Source organism: Parasteatoda tepidariorum, chromosome 7, assembly GCF_982258835.1.
Source record: "Parasteatoda tepidariorum strain Cologne lab strain chromosome 7, Ptep-v5.0, whole genome shotgun sequence".
Classification (NCBI taxonomy): Eukaryota; Metazoa; Arthropoda; class Arachnida; order Araneae; family Theridiidae; genus Parasteatoda; species Parasteatoda tepidariorum.
In genome coordinates, this window is record NC_141761.1 from 5,062,972 (window position 1) to 5,080,189 (window position 17,218).

At 33.7% G+C, this 17,218-nt stretch overlaps 1 protein-coding gene across 1 annotated transcript in view; it reads right to left on the bottom strand.

Moving 5' to 3' along the window:
• LOC147806762 (uncharacterized) overlaps positions 1-17,218 on the bottom strand; it is a 137,936-nt gene that overhangs the window by 42,634 nt on the left and 78,084 nt on the right. The gene's annotated exons all lie outside the window — the stretch shown is intronic.

Genomic DNA, 17,218 nt, shown 5'->3' on the forward strand with positions numbered 1-17,218 from the left:
TTTTATTTATTAATATTCAAGGATTCTATTTTTTCATTTTTCCTTGAGTGAAATACGAAGAGGTCGAGCTAGATTTATTATTATTATTATTATTTTAAGTTTGTTATGAATTCGAAATCCGAGGATTTAAAACATCCAGAACATGCAGTTTGTTTCGTAAAAAAGTTTTTATTATGAACTTTCAGAATATCAGAATCCTTTAAAAAAAAAATGACCAGAAGTCTCAAATCGGTATTTCAGCGATAGAGAGAAAAAGAAATTTTTTTTTGTCAAAATCGAACCATTATAAGAATGAAGTTGGTAAAGAAAATATTAAAACCACTTTGAATACGATTTAAACTTGGTGTTTTTAATAATTGCTTTATAACTCTCCATATTTCCTCTATCAGTGAACCAAGTTTTGATGTTTTCAGACCGACCCCCTCAGGCGGCGATTGATAGCGTTTTCTTTCTTTTTTCCTCTCTATTAAATTCACAACTCCCACTACGCAGACTTATATGACTTCTATTTTTTAAAAGGGTACTAAAAATATACATCGAGGCAGTTTTTACGTAACAACCTATATTTTGTAGCATTAAATTCTCGATTTGTTTAGGTTAATGCGATAAAATAAAAAGATATGCTCGTTTATTTTTCTATTCAGCTAATTGACTATAACAATAAGTTGAATTATTTTATTTTATTTTTATATTATAACCGTCGTTGAACAGTCGACCCAATTTTTGGGTTTACGTTTACTAATGTTCAACTACGTAGCGCTGTAATTTTGAACCCAATCCAGAAGACAAGGAAACTCATAGATCAAATATTGGGAGAAATTTGCCTTTGTGAGGACTTTTTGATGGAACCAACCCGCATTTGCGTTACATGGAGAGGAAGACACCTCCCACGGTTAGCCTGACGGCTAGGAGATCCGTCTACCACTGAGGATATCTCATATCAGCACTGTGGTCAGTGCAAGCCGGATACGGAATTCGTATCGACCAGCCATCGCCGGGATGGAACCCCGGTTCACCTCATTGGAAGGTGAACGCTCTTACCTCTGAACCATCGCGGCTCAAGTTAAATTATTTAACAGAAATCACTACCGAAGGGCAGCCTGGTTGATAGGGCATTGGGCCCATGTCCAAGAGCACGCTGGTTCGAACCCAGCCGGCTAAAGACACCCCGGGCAGTAAATGGTGACTGATGCACGTTAAATCTGTCAAGTCACAAAATCCCCCATGCTCCCATAACAAATCAAACCTCTGGGGGTACTGATCCAGGAGTTACCTTCTTCTGGATTGGTTCAAAAGTACAAGTCTATGGAGTTGAACATTAGTAGACGTAAACACAAAACAAAAGTGGGTCGGCTGTTCAACGACGGTTATAACATATAAAAATCACTACCGTAACTTTAAAACTACTCAAACATACACATTGTTCTACTAACTGGTCATGCGTTTCTACTATTTATATCCTAAAGGCAAGGGGTATATACATATACCTACTTATCGTAAGTGTGATTAGTTTCTTCAAAATGTCCTGCACGAAGGCTAGATTTTCGCAATGCTTGTCCCAGGAGTTTCCTTGTTTTCTGGGTTGGGTTCAAATTTTAAGGCTACAGAATTGAACATTGATATGCGTTAACTCAGAAATGTGTTACCTGTTCAACGGTGGTTATGAAATAAAATAACATTCAATTAACCAATGTCTTTTCATCTGCTTTCTTTAAATAAAAAAATTATAAGAAATTCTTATGACACATTATAAGATAAACTTTTCTACATAATGGTCATAATATCAGGAAAATTGTGAGACACTCAACTCGATTCTTACAAGTTATACCTAATATTTATTTTTTTGTTCAAAGCGATAAAAAAGCTTTTTTCTTAATAATTTTTTTACATTAGTTTAAGTAATTCAACATTATATGATATTTGGTATTTATATTCAAAATAAAAATACTATTTATATGCGAAAATACACCTTGGAAGGATAATATTTTAAAACAATACACTTATCATTGGAAAACCAATTACATTTAATTATCGAAAAAGAAAAACAGTTATCATGTTATTTTTTGACTAGCTGATTGCTATCTATCACATGTTATTCGTTAAGAGAAAAAAACAAAACATGCATGTTAGTTAGCATTGTGTGCAAGCATTTTTAGTTAGGATGTGTTAGTATGTGTTAAAAAAGGCATTCACGCTACAATACATAAACAATATAACAATTTCAGAAACAAAAAGGCGTATTATAGATCGTATTTCACATTTTATTTTTAAAATTTAACTGCATGTTTCTAATGACATTTGTAAGCATAATAACAATATTGTTTACATGTGTACTAATTTTGATGAAAAATATATAAACAGTACAAAAACTAGTTATACAAATTATTTAATCTACTGATTTTAAAAGTTTTGATTTTAATCGAAATGTGCGTTTTGCCGAACTCCCTCCCTGCCCTTTGTAACAAACTGTTGCAGTTTTAAGAACTCCTACCCTCCCCTCCAGGCGGGATGTCATTATTTTATGTGCTATTATTAATTTAATACGTATCTTACACTAAAAATTCCCATTTAGTGAATTAGCAAGTTTGAAAGGAAACTATGAAAAAGATAATGACTTAAATATGGGAATCATGCAAGAGAAGGAAAAAAAATTAGAATTCCTCTCTTAAAAGGAGACCTTACAAAGAAAAGATTGAAAAACACAAATGGATGACAAGGGAAGGGTAGAGTGCCGGAAGTAACTTTGAGCGATTTTTAAATAATTAATATGTTGGCAAGTAATCAGAAGAATTTGCAGCCGTAATTTAAATCCTTAACTTAATTTCTCATTTTATTCATTTTTTTTCTATCCTCCTCAGTTTTTATTTCTTTATACTTTTCACACTTTTTAAGAAATATAACTCAACTAAACTCAAACACAAACCCGTATTTTCCTTGCATTAAATGTAACTTTTTTTTCGAAGGATTTCGATTCGTTATCATCAAAACATGGAGGGTTGTTGCCCGTAGTCTATAAAATACGGGTTCCAAATATTAAGGCTGGTGAGCGATTGAAAGTTCGGTACCCTAATTGTTAATGTCACTTTGTGCGTATTTCGCTATTACTTAAAAACTTTTAAAGCAAATCGTAAAATTCATGCACACGATTATAAAATTCCTTTATCCGATGATAATTCAACATAAAAAATAGTTTTTAATAATTATTTAAACTAATTCAATAATATCCTCCTTAGTTTTGCGTGTGAATTGTGTTTAATCGATGAAAGGCCCTCGAGTGCAAAGGGTTAAATTTATTCGCTTTTTCTTTTTCTTTTTTAAAGCGTTACTTTTAAAAATAACCGTCATTCAGGTGATTTGCAACGTCCGCCCTTAAACCGCTTCGCTAATTATCCCGAGTTAACTCGGGTACGTCTATATTGCAAATATTTATTATTACGAGAAAACTCGGGCATAGCAGAATTTGTCGGTACGCTTTGTTTTCCTAAAGCAAAAAAAAAAAAAAAAAAAAAGAAAATCTGCTGTGATCAGAAGTTTGTTAGGGAGTTATGCTGTTAGATTGTGGGACTGCAAACATGTTTTGTGCAATTGTTTATACTATGGTTGATGACATTACATAGAAGAAAGAGGGTAAAACAAATGGGACATCACTTCACTGGCTGTTGTAAAGTATCAATTTGTGTTGTCACTTTTAAAAACTATTATACAAAGACTACCATTTAATTTTCTTCACTTTCCCGAGATAACTCGGGATAGTAAACTAATAGTGAATTAAATATTTTTTCACAAATAAAAAAAAAAATAAAATTTTAACTTAAAACTTGTTTATTATGTTTTGTTTCAGTTCCTTGTATTTATTAATGAAATAAAAAAAATATGTCGATTTTATGCATTTGTTTCAACAAATATTGGGTAAGGGAAGCGGTTAATATATATATTTTTAGAATCCTTGTCAGAAATGAGGAGAAAAAAAGTCGTAAATTAATGTTTAACACCGTCAAACGATAATTATTGAAGAAGCTGGGACTAAAATCTTCTTAGCGTGTAAAACATAGCTTCCCAACTTATTTTGGGTCACCGTCCTCTTCACAAGTGAAAAACCTTTCAGCTCCCGCGTATAGAAAAATATTTGAATATGAAGTTATAAACATTTTAGTCCCATATTAAGTCGTTTAACATTTTTGTTTTGATGCTCTTCTGAAACCTTTCTATCAAATAATGGAAAATATATTTTATAGCTAATGCATTTAAACTATAAATGTTTTTTTGCTGTTGCTAATTTTAGTAATAATAACTTATATGCAGGTAGGTACTTTATTGACGTCGCATTAGAGCTACACAATGGGCTATTGGCGACGGTCTGGGAAACATCCCTGAGGATGATCCGAAGACATACCATCGAAATTTTGATCCTCTGCAAAGGGGATGGCTCCCCTGCTTTGGTAGGCCGACGACCTGCGCACGAAGTCGAGTACTATATGGTAGAATAGCTTAACGCGGACCAATACGGCGCATCCTCGGTCCCTACGCAGGCTGATCAAAGTGCTACCCACTCGCACATTGACAGCATGCTTAACATCGGAGTGATGCTTAACATCGGAGTTCCATCATAAGTAAATAATTTAAGTGTTTTTGCGTAAAAATAAATTCAGCGGAATCATTTTGAAATTTAAATTAAATACTTAATTAAATAATTTTGTTATATTTTATTGAAAAAATTTTTCGACAAATTTTATCAGAGCTGCTGTAGATAGAGCGTTCACCTCTCAATGAGATGCCCTAGTTTGGAAACCCAGAGGTGCTGGTTGATTCGAATTCCGGTCCCGACTCGCACCGAACACAGTGCACTCGTAGGATATCCTCAGTGGTAGATGGATCAAGGGTTAGTATACCTCAGTCTTCGGGCTAACGGTGAGATGTTTTCGTGGTTTTCCTCTCACTATAACGCAAATGCGAATTAGTTTCATCAAAAAGTCCTCCGCGAAAGCTAGTTTATCCCAATGCTTGATCTATGAGTTCTCTTGTCTTTTGGGCTGGGTTCAAAATTACAAGACTAGTTGAACATAGATAGTCGCAAACTCAGAATTGCGTCTACTGCTCAATGCCGACAAAATAATAAAAATGTTATTTGGTAGATCTGCAATCCACCGCCTGATTTTTTTTTATTAGTACTACTCTGAGTGAAATATTTTTAAAAATCGAATCACATATACTTCATGAGTTAACAAAAAATGTGAGGAAAAGTATATTTGAGAACATCCCTTTGAATTATCACACAAAGAGAGAAAAAAAACACATAAATTATACAAATAAACTATCTTACCAATACCTTCAAGAATTCTTTACAAAAAGTGTTAAAAACAAACAAATATTTGCATACTTCATAGTTTCCTAGTATCAAATTTCCAAATTTGAAAAATATTATATTTAATTAAGATAAAGGATACATCAATCTTCAAAATTTTCCGAAAATCCATAACATCTCTTAATCAACCACAATTTTGTTAGGTCCCTGCAGAAGGGCTGCACCGCCTAATGCGATAATCCCCCCATCCCTGTCGGGAAACTATGACACAGAAAAAAAGAGGAATTGAAAGGCCATTATAAAAAGAAAGAGTACAATTTTTTCAATAATCTGACTGGTTTGGATGCTTTTCTTCTTACCTTCCAATATCCATTTAAAGAACTTCCTTCCGGTTAATAAGCAAAATCTATTTTGGCTCATTATGTGCCCCCTAAATAGTGTATAAAAATTCCCTTTGGAACATAAAACTCTAATTTCCGGCAGATTTTGAAAATTATAAGTTAATATTAAAGGGAGTTACGGAGTGAGTCATGAGCATAGCTCCAGATTCGAAATTTATCCGTTTTTTAGCTAATATTTCCTTTTTCCCAAAAAAGAATAGTTATTTTTATTAATAGAAAACTTTATTCATGCTGAAATGACGAAAAATAAGTTTCAAAAAAATAAAATAAAATAAATAGAAAAAAAATTAAAAATTAATCCGTGACCAGCACCGACCCCCTGACCACCAGGTCTACAATCTTCTTTACCCATGGCGCTAACAATCTCACCACGACTCACACGTTGCTTCCACGAATATGAAGCTTAAAGAACTTCCTTCGGGTTAATTAACAAAATCAATTTTGGCCCTTTATGTGCCCCCTAACTAGTGTATAAAAATCCCCTTTGGTACGATTGTTTGGTATATAAAACTCTATTTTCTGGCAGAGTTTGAAAATTATAAGTTAATATTAAAGGGAGTTACGGAGTGAGTGATGTGCGTAGCTCCGGAGATGAAATTTATCCCTTTTTCACCTATTAATCTCACTTTCCCAAAGAAAAATAATTATTTTTATCTATATAACACTTTATTCACGTTGAAAGATTGAAAAATAAATTTCAAAAAATAAAATAAGGCAAAGAGACAAAAAAATACAAATTAATCCGTGACCTGAACCGAACCCCTGACCACCGCGTCTACAAACTTCTTTACCCATAGCGGTAACAACCACAAAGCGACTCACACGATGCTTCCATGAATATATAGCTTAAAAAATTTTCCTTCCGGTTAATTGACAAACTCTATTTTGGCCCTTTATGTGCCCCCTAATTAGTGTATAAAAATCCCTTTTGGTATGATTGTTTGGTATATAAAAATCTATTTCTGGCAGAGTTTGAAAATTATAAGTTAATATTAAAGGGAGTTACGGGGTGAGTGGTGTGCGTAGCTCCGGAAACGAAATTTATCCATTTTTCAGCTATTAATCTCTCTTTCCCAAAGAAAAATAATTATTTTTATCTATATAACACTGTATTCACGTTGAAATATCGAAAAATAAATTTCAAAAAATAAAATAAGGCAAAGAGAAAAAAAAATACAAATTAATCCGTGACCTGGACCGAACCCCTGACAAACGCGTCTACAAACTTCTTTACCCATAGCGGTAACAACCACACCACGACTCTTACAATGCTTCTTCGAATATATAGCTTAAAAAAACTTCCTTCCGGTTAATTGACAAACTCTATTTTGGCCATTTATGTGCCCCCTAACTAGTGTATAAAAATCCCCTTTGGTACGATTGTTTGGTATATAAAACTCTATTTTCTGGCAGAGTTTGAAAATTATAAGTTAATATTAAAGGGAGTTACGGGGTGAGTGGTGTGCGTAGCTCCGGAGATGAAATTTATCCCTTTTTACGCTATTAATCCCACTTTCCCAAAGAAAAATAATTATTTTTATCTATATAACACTTTATTCACGTTGAAATATCGAAAAATAAATTTCAAAAAATAAAATAAGGCAAAGAGAAAAAAAAATACAAATTAATCCGTGACCTGGACCGAACACCTGACCACCGCGTCTACAAACTTCTTTACCCATAGCGATAACAACCACACCACGACTCTTACAATGCTTCTTCGAATATATAGCTTAAAAAAACTTCCTTCCGGTTAATTGACAAACTCTATTTTGGCCATTTATGTGCCCCCTAATTAGTGTATAAAAATCCCCTTTGGTACGATTGTTTGGTATATAAAACTCTATTTTCTGGCAGAGTTTGAAAATTATAAGTCAATATTAAAGGGAGTTACGGGGTGAGTGGTGTGCGTAGCTCCGGAAACGAAATTTATCCATTTTTCAGCTATTAATCCCTCTTTCCCAAAGAAAAATAATTATTTTTATCTATATAACACTGTATTCACGTTGAAATATCGAAAAATAAATTTCAAAAAATAAAATAAGGCAAAGAGAAAAAAAAATACAAATTAATCCGTGACCTGGACCGAACCCCTGACCACCGCGTCTACAAACTTCTTTACCCAAAGCGGTAACAACCACACCACGACTCTTACAATGCTTCTTCGAATATATAGCTTAAAAAAACTTCCTTCCGGTTAATTGACAAACTCTATTTTGGCCCTTTATGTGCCCCCTAATTAGTGTATAAAAATCCCCTTTGGTACGATTGTTTGGTATATAAAACTCTATTTTCTGGCAGAGTTTGAAAATTATAAGTTAATATAAAAGGGAGTTACGGAGTGAGTGATGTGCGTAGCTCCGGAGATGAAATTTATCCCTTTTTCAGCTATTAATCCCACTTTCCCAAAGAAAAATAATTATTTTTATCTATATAACACTTTATTCACGATGAAATATCGAAAAATAAATTTCAAAAAATAAAATAAGGCAAAGAGAAAAAAAAATACAAATTAATCCGTGACCTGGACCGAACCCCTGACCACCGCGTCTACAAACTTCTTTGCCCATAGCGGTAACAACCACACCACGACTCATACGATGCTTCCACGAATATATAGCTTAAAAAAACTTCCTTCCGGTTAATTGACAAACTCTATTTTGGCCCTTTATGTGCCCCCTAATTAGTGTATAAAAATCCCTTTTGGTACAATTGTTTGGTATATAAAACTCTATTTTCTGGCAGAGTTTGAAAATTATAACTTAATATTAAAGGGAGTTAAGGAGTGAGTGATGTGCGTAGCTCCGGAGATGAAATGTATCCCTTTTTCAGCTATTAATCCCACTTTCCCAAAGAAAAATAATTATTTTTATCTATATAACACTTTATTCACGTTGAAATATCGAAAAATAAATTTCAAAAAATAAAATAAGGCAAAGAGAAAAAAAAAAAAATACAAATGAATCCGTGACCTGGACCGAACCCCTGACCACCGCGTCTACAAACTTCTTTACCCATAGCGGTAACAACCACACCACGACTCATACGATGCTTCCACGAATATATAGCTAAAAAAACTTCCTTCCGGTTAATTGACAAACTCTATTTTGGCTCTTTATGTGCCCCCTAATTAGTGTATAAAAATCCCCTTTAGTACGATTGTTTGGTATATAAAACTCTATTTTCTGGCAGAGTTTGAAAATTATAGGTTAATATTAAAGGGAGTTACGGAGTGAGTGATGTGCGTAGCTCCAGAGCTGAAATTTATCCCTTTTTCAGCTATTAATCTCACTTTCCCAAAGAAAAATAATTATTTTTATCTATGTAACACTTTATTCACGTTGAAATATCGAAAAATAAATTTCAAAAAATAAAATAAGACAAAGAGAAAAAAAAATGCAAATTAATCCGTGACCTGGACCGAACCCCTGACCACCGCGTCTACAAACTTCTTTACCCATAGCGGTAACAACCACACCACGACTCACAAGATGCTTCCACGAATATATAGCTTAAAAAAACTTCCTTCCGGTTAATTGACAAACTCTATTTTGGCCCTTTATATGTCCCCTAATTAGTGTATAAAATATCCCATTGGTACGATTGTTTGGTATATAAAACTCTATTTTCTGGCAGAGTTTGAAAATTATAAGTTAATATAAAAGGGAGTTACGGAGTGAGTGATGTGCGTAGCTCCGGAGATGAAATTTATCCCTTTTTCAGCTATTAATCCCACTTTCCCAAAGAAAAATGATTATTTTTATCTATATAACACTTTATTCACGATGAAATATCGAAAAATAAATTTCAAAAAATAAAATAAGGCAAAGAGAAAAAAAAAATACAAATTAATCCATTACCTGAACCGAACCCCTGACCACCGCGTCTACAAACTTCTTTACCCATAGCGGTAACAACCACACCACGACTCACACGATGCTTCTTCGAATATATAGCTTAAAAATACTTCCTTCCGGTTAATTAACAAACTCTATTTTGGCCCTTTATTTGCCCCCTAATTAGTGTATAAAAATCCCCTTTGGTACGATTGTTTGGTATATAAAACTCAATTTTCTGGCCGAGTTTGAAAATTATAAGTTAATATTAAAGGGAGTTACGGAGTGAGTGGTGTGCGTAGCTCCGGAAACGAAATTTATCCATTTTTCAGCTATTAATCCCTCTTTCCCAAAGAAAAATAATTATTTTTATCTATATTACACTGTATTCACGTTGAAATATCGAAAACTAAATTTCAAAAAATAAAATTAGGCAAAGAGAAAAAAAAATACAAATTAATCCGTGACCTGGACCGAACCCCTGACCACCGCGTCTACAAACTTCTTTACCCATAGCGGTAACAACCACACCACGACTCACACGATGCTTCTTCGAATATATAGCTTAAAAAAACTTCCTTCCGGTTAATTGACAAACTCTATTTTGGCCCTTTATGTGCCCCCTAATTAGTGTATAAAAATCCCCTTTGGTACGATTGTTTGGTATATAAAACTCTATTTTCTGGCAGAGTTTGAAAATTATAGGTTAATATTAAAGGGAGTTACGGAGTGAGTGATGTGCGTAGCTCCAGAGCTGAAATTTATCCCTTTTTCAGCTATTAATCTCACTTTCCCAAAGAAAAATAATTATTTTTATCTATGTAACACTTTATTCACGTTGAAATATCGAAAAATAAATTTCAAAAAATAAAATAAGACAAAGAGAAAAAAAAATGCAAATTAATCCGTGACCTGGACCGAACCCCTGACCACCGCGTCTACAAACTTCTTTACCCATAGCGGTAACAACCACACCACGACTCACAAGATGCTTCCACGAATATATAGCTTAAAAAAACTTCCTTCCGGTTAATTGACAAACTCTATTTTGGCCCTTTATATGTCCCCTAATTAGTGTATAAAATATCCCATTGGTACGATTGTTTGGTATATAAAACTCTATTTTCTGGCAGAGTTTGAAAATTATAACTTAATATTAAAGGGAGTTAAGGAGTGAGTGATGTGCGTAGCTCCGGAGATGAAATGTATCCCTTTTTCAGCTATTAATCCCACTTTCCCAAAGAAAAACAATTATTTTTATCTATATAACACTTTATTCACGTTGAAATATCGAAAAATAAATTTCAAAAAATAAAATAAGGCAAAGAGAAAAAAAAATGCAAATTAATCCGTGACCTGGACCGAACCCCTGACCACCGCGTCTACAAACTTCTTTACCCATAGCGGTAACAACCACTCCACGACTCACACGATGCTTCTTCGAATATATAGCTTAAAAAAACTTCCTTCCGGTTAATTGACAAACTCTATTTTGGCCCTTTATGTGCCCCCTAATTAGTGTATAAAAATCCCCTTTGGTACGATTGTTTGGTATATAAAACTCTATTTTCTGGCAGAGTTTGAAAATTATAAGTTAATATTAAAGGGAGTTACGGAGTGAGTGATGTGCGTAGCTCCGGAGATGAAATTTATCCCTTTTTCACCTATTAATCCCACTTTCCCAAAGAAAAATAATTATTTTTATCTATATAACACTTTATTCACGTTGAAATATCGAAAAATAAATTTCAAAAAATAAAATAAGGCAAAGAGAAAAAAAAAAAAAATACAAATTAATCCGTGACCTGGACCGAACCCCTGACCACCGCGTCTACAAACTTCTTTACCCATAGCGGTAACAACCACACCACGACTCATACGATGCTTCCACGAATATATAGCTAAAAAAACTTCCTTCCGGTTAATTGACAAACTCTATTTTGGCTCTTTATGTGCCCCCTAATTAGTGTATAAAAATCCCCTTTAGTACGATTGTTTGGTATATAAAACTCTATTTTCTGGCAGAGTTTGAAAATTATAGGTTAATATTAAAGGGAGTTACGGAGTGAGTGATGTGCGTAGCTCCAGAGCTGAAATTTATCCCTTTTTCAGCTATTAATCTCACTTTCCCAAAGAAAAATAATTATTTTTATCTATGTAACACTTTATTCACGTTGAAATATCGAAAAATAAATTTCAAAAAATAAAATAAGACAAAGAGAAAAAAAAATGCAAATTAATCCGTGACCTGGACCGAACCCCTGACCACCGCGTCTACAAACTTCTTTACCCATAGCGGTAACAACCACACCACGACTCACAAGATGCTTCCACGAATATATAGCTTAAAAAAACTTCCTTCCGGTTAATTGACAAACTCTATTTTGGCCCTTTATATGTCCCCTAATTAGTGTATAAAATATCCCATTGGTACGATTGTTTGGTATATAAAACTCTATTTTCTGGCAGAGTTTGAAAATTATAAGTTAATATAAAAGGGAGTTACGGAGTGAGTGATGTGCGTAGCTCCGGAGATGAAATTTATCCCTTTTTCAGCTATTAATCCCACTTTCCCAAAGAAAAATGATTATTTTTATCTATATAACACTTTATTCACGATGAAATATCGAAAAATAAATTTCAAAAAATAAAATAAGGCAAAGAGAAAAAAAAAATACAAATTAATCCATTACCTGAACCGAACCCCTGACCACCGCGTCTACAAACTTCTTTACCCATAGCGGTAACAACCACACCACGACTCACACGATGCTTCTTCGAATATATAGCTTAAAAATACTTCCTTCCGGTTAATTAACAAACTCTATTTTGGCCCTTTATTTGCCCCCTAATTAGTGTATAAAAATCCCCTTTGGTACGATTGTTTGGTATATAAAACTCTATTTTCTGGCAGAGTTTGAAAATTATAGGTTAATATTAAAGGGAGTTACGGAGTGAGTGATGTGCGTAGCTCCAGAGCTGAAATTTATCCCTTTTTCAGCTATTAATCTCACTTTCCCAAAGAAAAATAATTATTTTTATCTATGTAACACTTTATTCACGTTGAAATATCGAAAAATAAATTTCAAAAAATAAAATAAGACAAAGAGAAAAAAAAATGCAAATTAATTCGTGACCTGGACCGAACCCCTGACCACCGCGTCTACAAACTTCTTTACCCATAGCGGTAACAACCACACCACGACTCACAAGATGCTTCCACGAATATATAGCTTAAAAAAACTTCCTTCCGGTTAATTGACAAACTCTATTTTGGCCCTTTATATGTCCCCTAATTAGTGTATAAAATATCCCATTGGTACGATTGTTTGGTATATAAAACTCTATTTTCTGGCAGAGTTTGAAAATTATAAGTTAATATAAAAGGGAGTTACGGAGTGAGTGATGTGCGTAGCTCCGGAGATGAAATTTATCCCTTTTTCAGCTATTAATCCCACTTTCCCAAAGAAAAACAATTATTTTTATCTATATAACACTTTATTCACGTTGAAATATCGAAAAATAAATTTCAAAAAATAAAATAAGGCAAAGAGAAAAAAAAATGCAAATTAATCCGTGACCTGGACCGAACCCCTGACCACCGCGTCTACAAACTTCTTTACCCATAGCGGTAACAACCACTCCACGACTCACACGATGCTTCTTCGAATATATAGCTTAAAAAAACTTCCTTCCGGTTAATTGACAAACTCTATTTTGGCCCTTTATGTGCCCCCTAATTAGTGTATAAAAATCCCCTTTGGTACGATTGTTTGGTATATAAAACTCTATTTTCTGGCAGAGTTTGAAAATTATAAGTTAATATTAAAGGGAGTTACGGAGTGAGTGATGTGCGTAGCTCCGGAGATGAAATTTATCCCTTTTTCACCTATTAATCCCACTTTCCCAAAGAAAAATAATTATTTTTATCTATATAACACTTTATTCACGTTGAAATATCGAAAAATAAATTTCAAAAAATAAAATAAGGCAAAGAGAAAAAAAAAAAAAATACAAATTAATCCGTGACCTGGACCGAACCCCTGACCACCGCGTCTACAAACTTCTTTACCCATAGCGGTAACAACCACACCACGACTCATACGATGCTTCCACGAATATATAGCTAAAAAAACTTCCTTCCGGTTAATTGACAAACTCTATTTTGGCTCTTTATGTGCCCCCTAATTAGTGTATAAAAATCCCCTTTAGTACGATTGTTTGGTATATAAAACTCTATTTTCTGGCAGAGTTTGAAAATTATAGGTTAATATTAAAGGGAGTTACGGAGTGAGTGATGTGCGTAGCTCCAGAGCTGAAATTTATCCCTTTTTCAGCTATTAATCTCACTTTCCCAAAGAAAAATAATTATTTTTATCTATGTAACACTTTATTCACGTTGAAATATCGAAAAATAAATTTCAAAAAATAAAATAAGACAAAGAGAAAAAAAAATGCAAATTAATCCGTGACCTGGACCGAACCCCTGACCACCGCGTCTACAAACTTCTTTACCCATAGCGGTAACAACCACACCACGACTCACAAGATGCTTCCACGAATATATAGCTTAAAAAAACTTCCTTCCGGTTAATTGACAAACTCTATTTTGGCCCTTTATATGTCCCCTAATTAGTGTATAAAATATCCCATTGGTACGATTGTTTGGTATATAAAACTCTATTTTCTGGCAGAGTTTGAAAATTATAAGTTAATATAAAAGGGAGTTACGGAGTGAGTGATGTGCGTAGCTCCGGAGATGAAATTTATCCCTTTTTCAGCTATTAATCCCACTTTCCCAAAGAAAAATGATTATTTTTATCTATATAACACTTTATTCACGATGAAATATCGAAAAATAAATTTCAAAAAATAAAATAAGGCAAAGAGAAAAAAAAAATACAAATTAATCCATTACCTGAACCGAACCCCTGACCACCGCGTCTACAAACTTCTTTACCCATAGCGGTAACAACCACACCACGACTCACACGATGCTTCTTCGAATATATAGCTTAAAAATACTTCCTTCCGGTTAATTAACAAACTCTATTTTGGCCCTTTATTTGCCCCCTAATTAGTGTATAAAAATCCCCTTTGGTACGATTGTTTGGTATATAAAACTCTATTTTCTGGCAGAGTTTGAAAATTATAGGTTAATATTAAAGGGAGTTACGGAGTGAGTGATGTGCGTAGCTCCAGAGCTGAAATTTATCCCTTTTTCAGCTATTAATCTCACTTTCCCAAAGAAAAATAATTATTTTTATCTATGTAACACTTTATTCACGTTGAAATATCGAAAAATAAATTTCAAAAAATAAAATAAGACAAAGAGAAAAAAAAATGCAAATTAATTCGTGACCTGGACCGAACCCCTGACCACCGCGTCTACAAACTTCTTTACCCATAGCGGTAACAACCACACCACGACTCACAAGATGCTTCCACGAATATATAGCTTAAAAAAACTTCCTTCCGGTTAATTGACAAACTCTATTTTGGCCCTTTATATGTCCCCTAATTAGTGTATAAAATATCCCATTGGTACGATTGTTTGGTATATAAAACTCTATTTTCTGGCAGAGTTTGAAAATTATAAGTTAATATAAAAGGGAGTTACGGAGTGAGTGATGTGCGTAGCTCCGGAGATGAAATTTATCCCTTTTTCAGCTATTAATCCCACTTTCCCAAAGAAAAATGATTATTTTTATCTATATAACACTTTATTCACGATGAAATATCGAAAAATAAATTTCAAAAAATAAAATAAGGCAAAGAGAAAAAAAAAATACAAATTAATCCATTACCTGGACCGAACCCCTGACCACCGCGTCTACAAACTTCTTTACCCATAGCGGTAACAACCACACCACGACTCACACGATGCTTCTTCGAATATATAGCTTAAAAATACTTCCTTCCGGTTAATTAACAAACTCTATTTTGGCCCTTTATTTGCCCCCTAATAAGTGTATAAAAATCCCCTTTGGTACGATTGTTTGGTATATAAAACTCTATTTTCTGGCAGAGTTTGAAAATTATAAGTTAATATTAAAGGAAGTTACGGAGTGAGTGATGTGCGTAGCTCCGGAGATGAAATTTATCCCTTTTTCAGCTATTAATCCCTCTTTCCCAAAGAAAAATAATTATTTTTATCTATATAACACTTTATTCACGATGAAATATCGAAAAATAAATTTCAAAAAATAAAATAAGGCAAAGAGGAAAAAAAAAACAAATTAATCCGTAACCTGGACCGAACCCCTGACCACCGCGTCTACAAACTTCTTTACCCATAGCGGTAACAACCACACCACGACTCACACGATGCTTCTTCGAATATATAGCTTAAAAAAACTTCCTTCCGGTTAATTGACAAACTCTATTTTGGCTCTTTATGTGCCCCCCTATTAGTGTATAAAAATCCCCTTTGGTACGATTGTTTGGTATATAAAAATCGATTTTCTGGCAGAGTTTGAAAATTATAAGTTAATATTAAAGGGAGTTACGGGGTGAGTGGTGTGCGTAGCTCCGGAAACGAAATTTATCCATTTTTCAGCTATTAATCCCTTTTTCCCAAAGAAAAATAATTATTTTTATCTATATAAAACTGTATTCACGTTGAAATAACGAAAAATAAATTTCAAAAAATAAAATAAGGCAAAGAGAAAAAAAATACTTATTAATCCGTGACCTGGACCGAACCCCTGACCACCGCGACTACAAACTTCCTTACCCATAGCGGTAACAACCACACCACGACTCACAAGATGCTTCTTCGAATATATAGCTTAAAAAAACTCCCTTCCGGTTAATTGACAAACTCTATTTTGGCCCTTTATGTGCCCCCTAATAAGTGTATAAAAATCCCCTTTGGTACGATTGTTTGGAATATAAAACTCTATTTTCTGGCAGAGTTTGAAAATTATAAGTTAATATAAAAGGGAGTTACGGAGTGAGTGATGTGCATAGCTCCGGAGATGAAATTTATCCCTTTTTCAGCTATTAATCCCACTTTCCCAAAGAAAAATAATTATTTTTATCTATATAACACTTTATTCTCGATGAAATATCGAAAAATAAATTTCAAAAAATAAAATAAGGCAAAGAGAAAAAAAAAATACAAATTAATCCGTTACCTGGACCGAACCCCTGACCACCGCGTCTACAAACTTCTTTACCCATAGCAGTAACAACCACACCACGACTCACACGATGCTTCTTCGAATATATAGCTTAAAAAAACTTCCTTCCGGTTAATTGACAAACTCTATTTTGGCCCTTTATGTGCCCCCTAATAAGTGTATAAAAATCCCCTTTAGTACGATTGTTTGGTATATAAGACTCTATTTTCTGGCAGAGTTTGAAAATTATAAGTTAATATTAAAGGGAGTTACGGAGTGTGTGATGTGCGTAGCTCCGGAGATTAAATTTATCCCTTTTTCAGCTATTAATCCCACTTTCCCAAAGAAAAATAATTATTTTTATCTATATAACACTTTATTCACGTTGAAATATCGAAAAATAAATTTCAAAAAATAAAATAAGGCAAAGAGAAAAAAAAAATACAAATTAATCCGTGACCTGGACCGAACCCCTGACCACCGCGTCTACAAACTTCTTTACCCATAGCGGTAACAACCACACCACGACTAACACCATGCTTCCACGAATATATA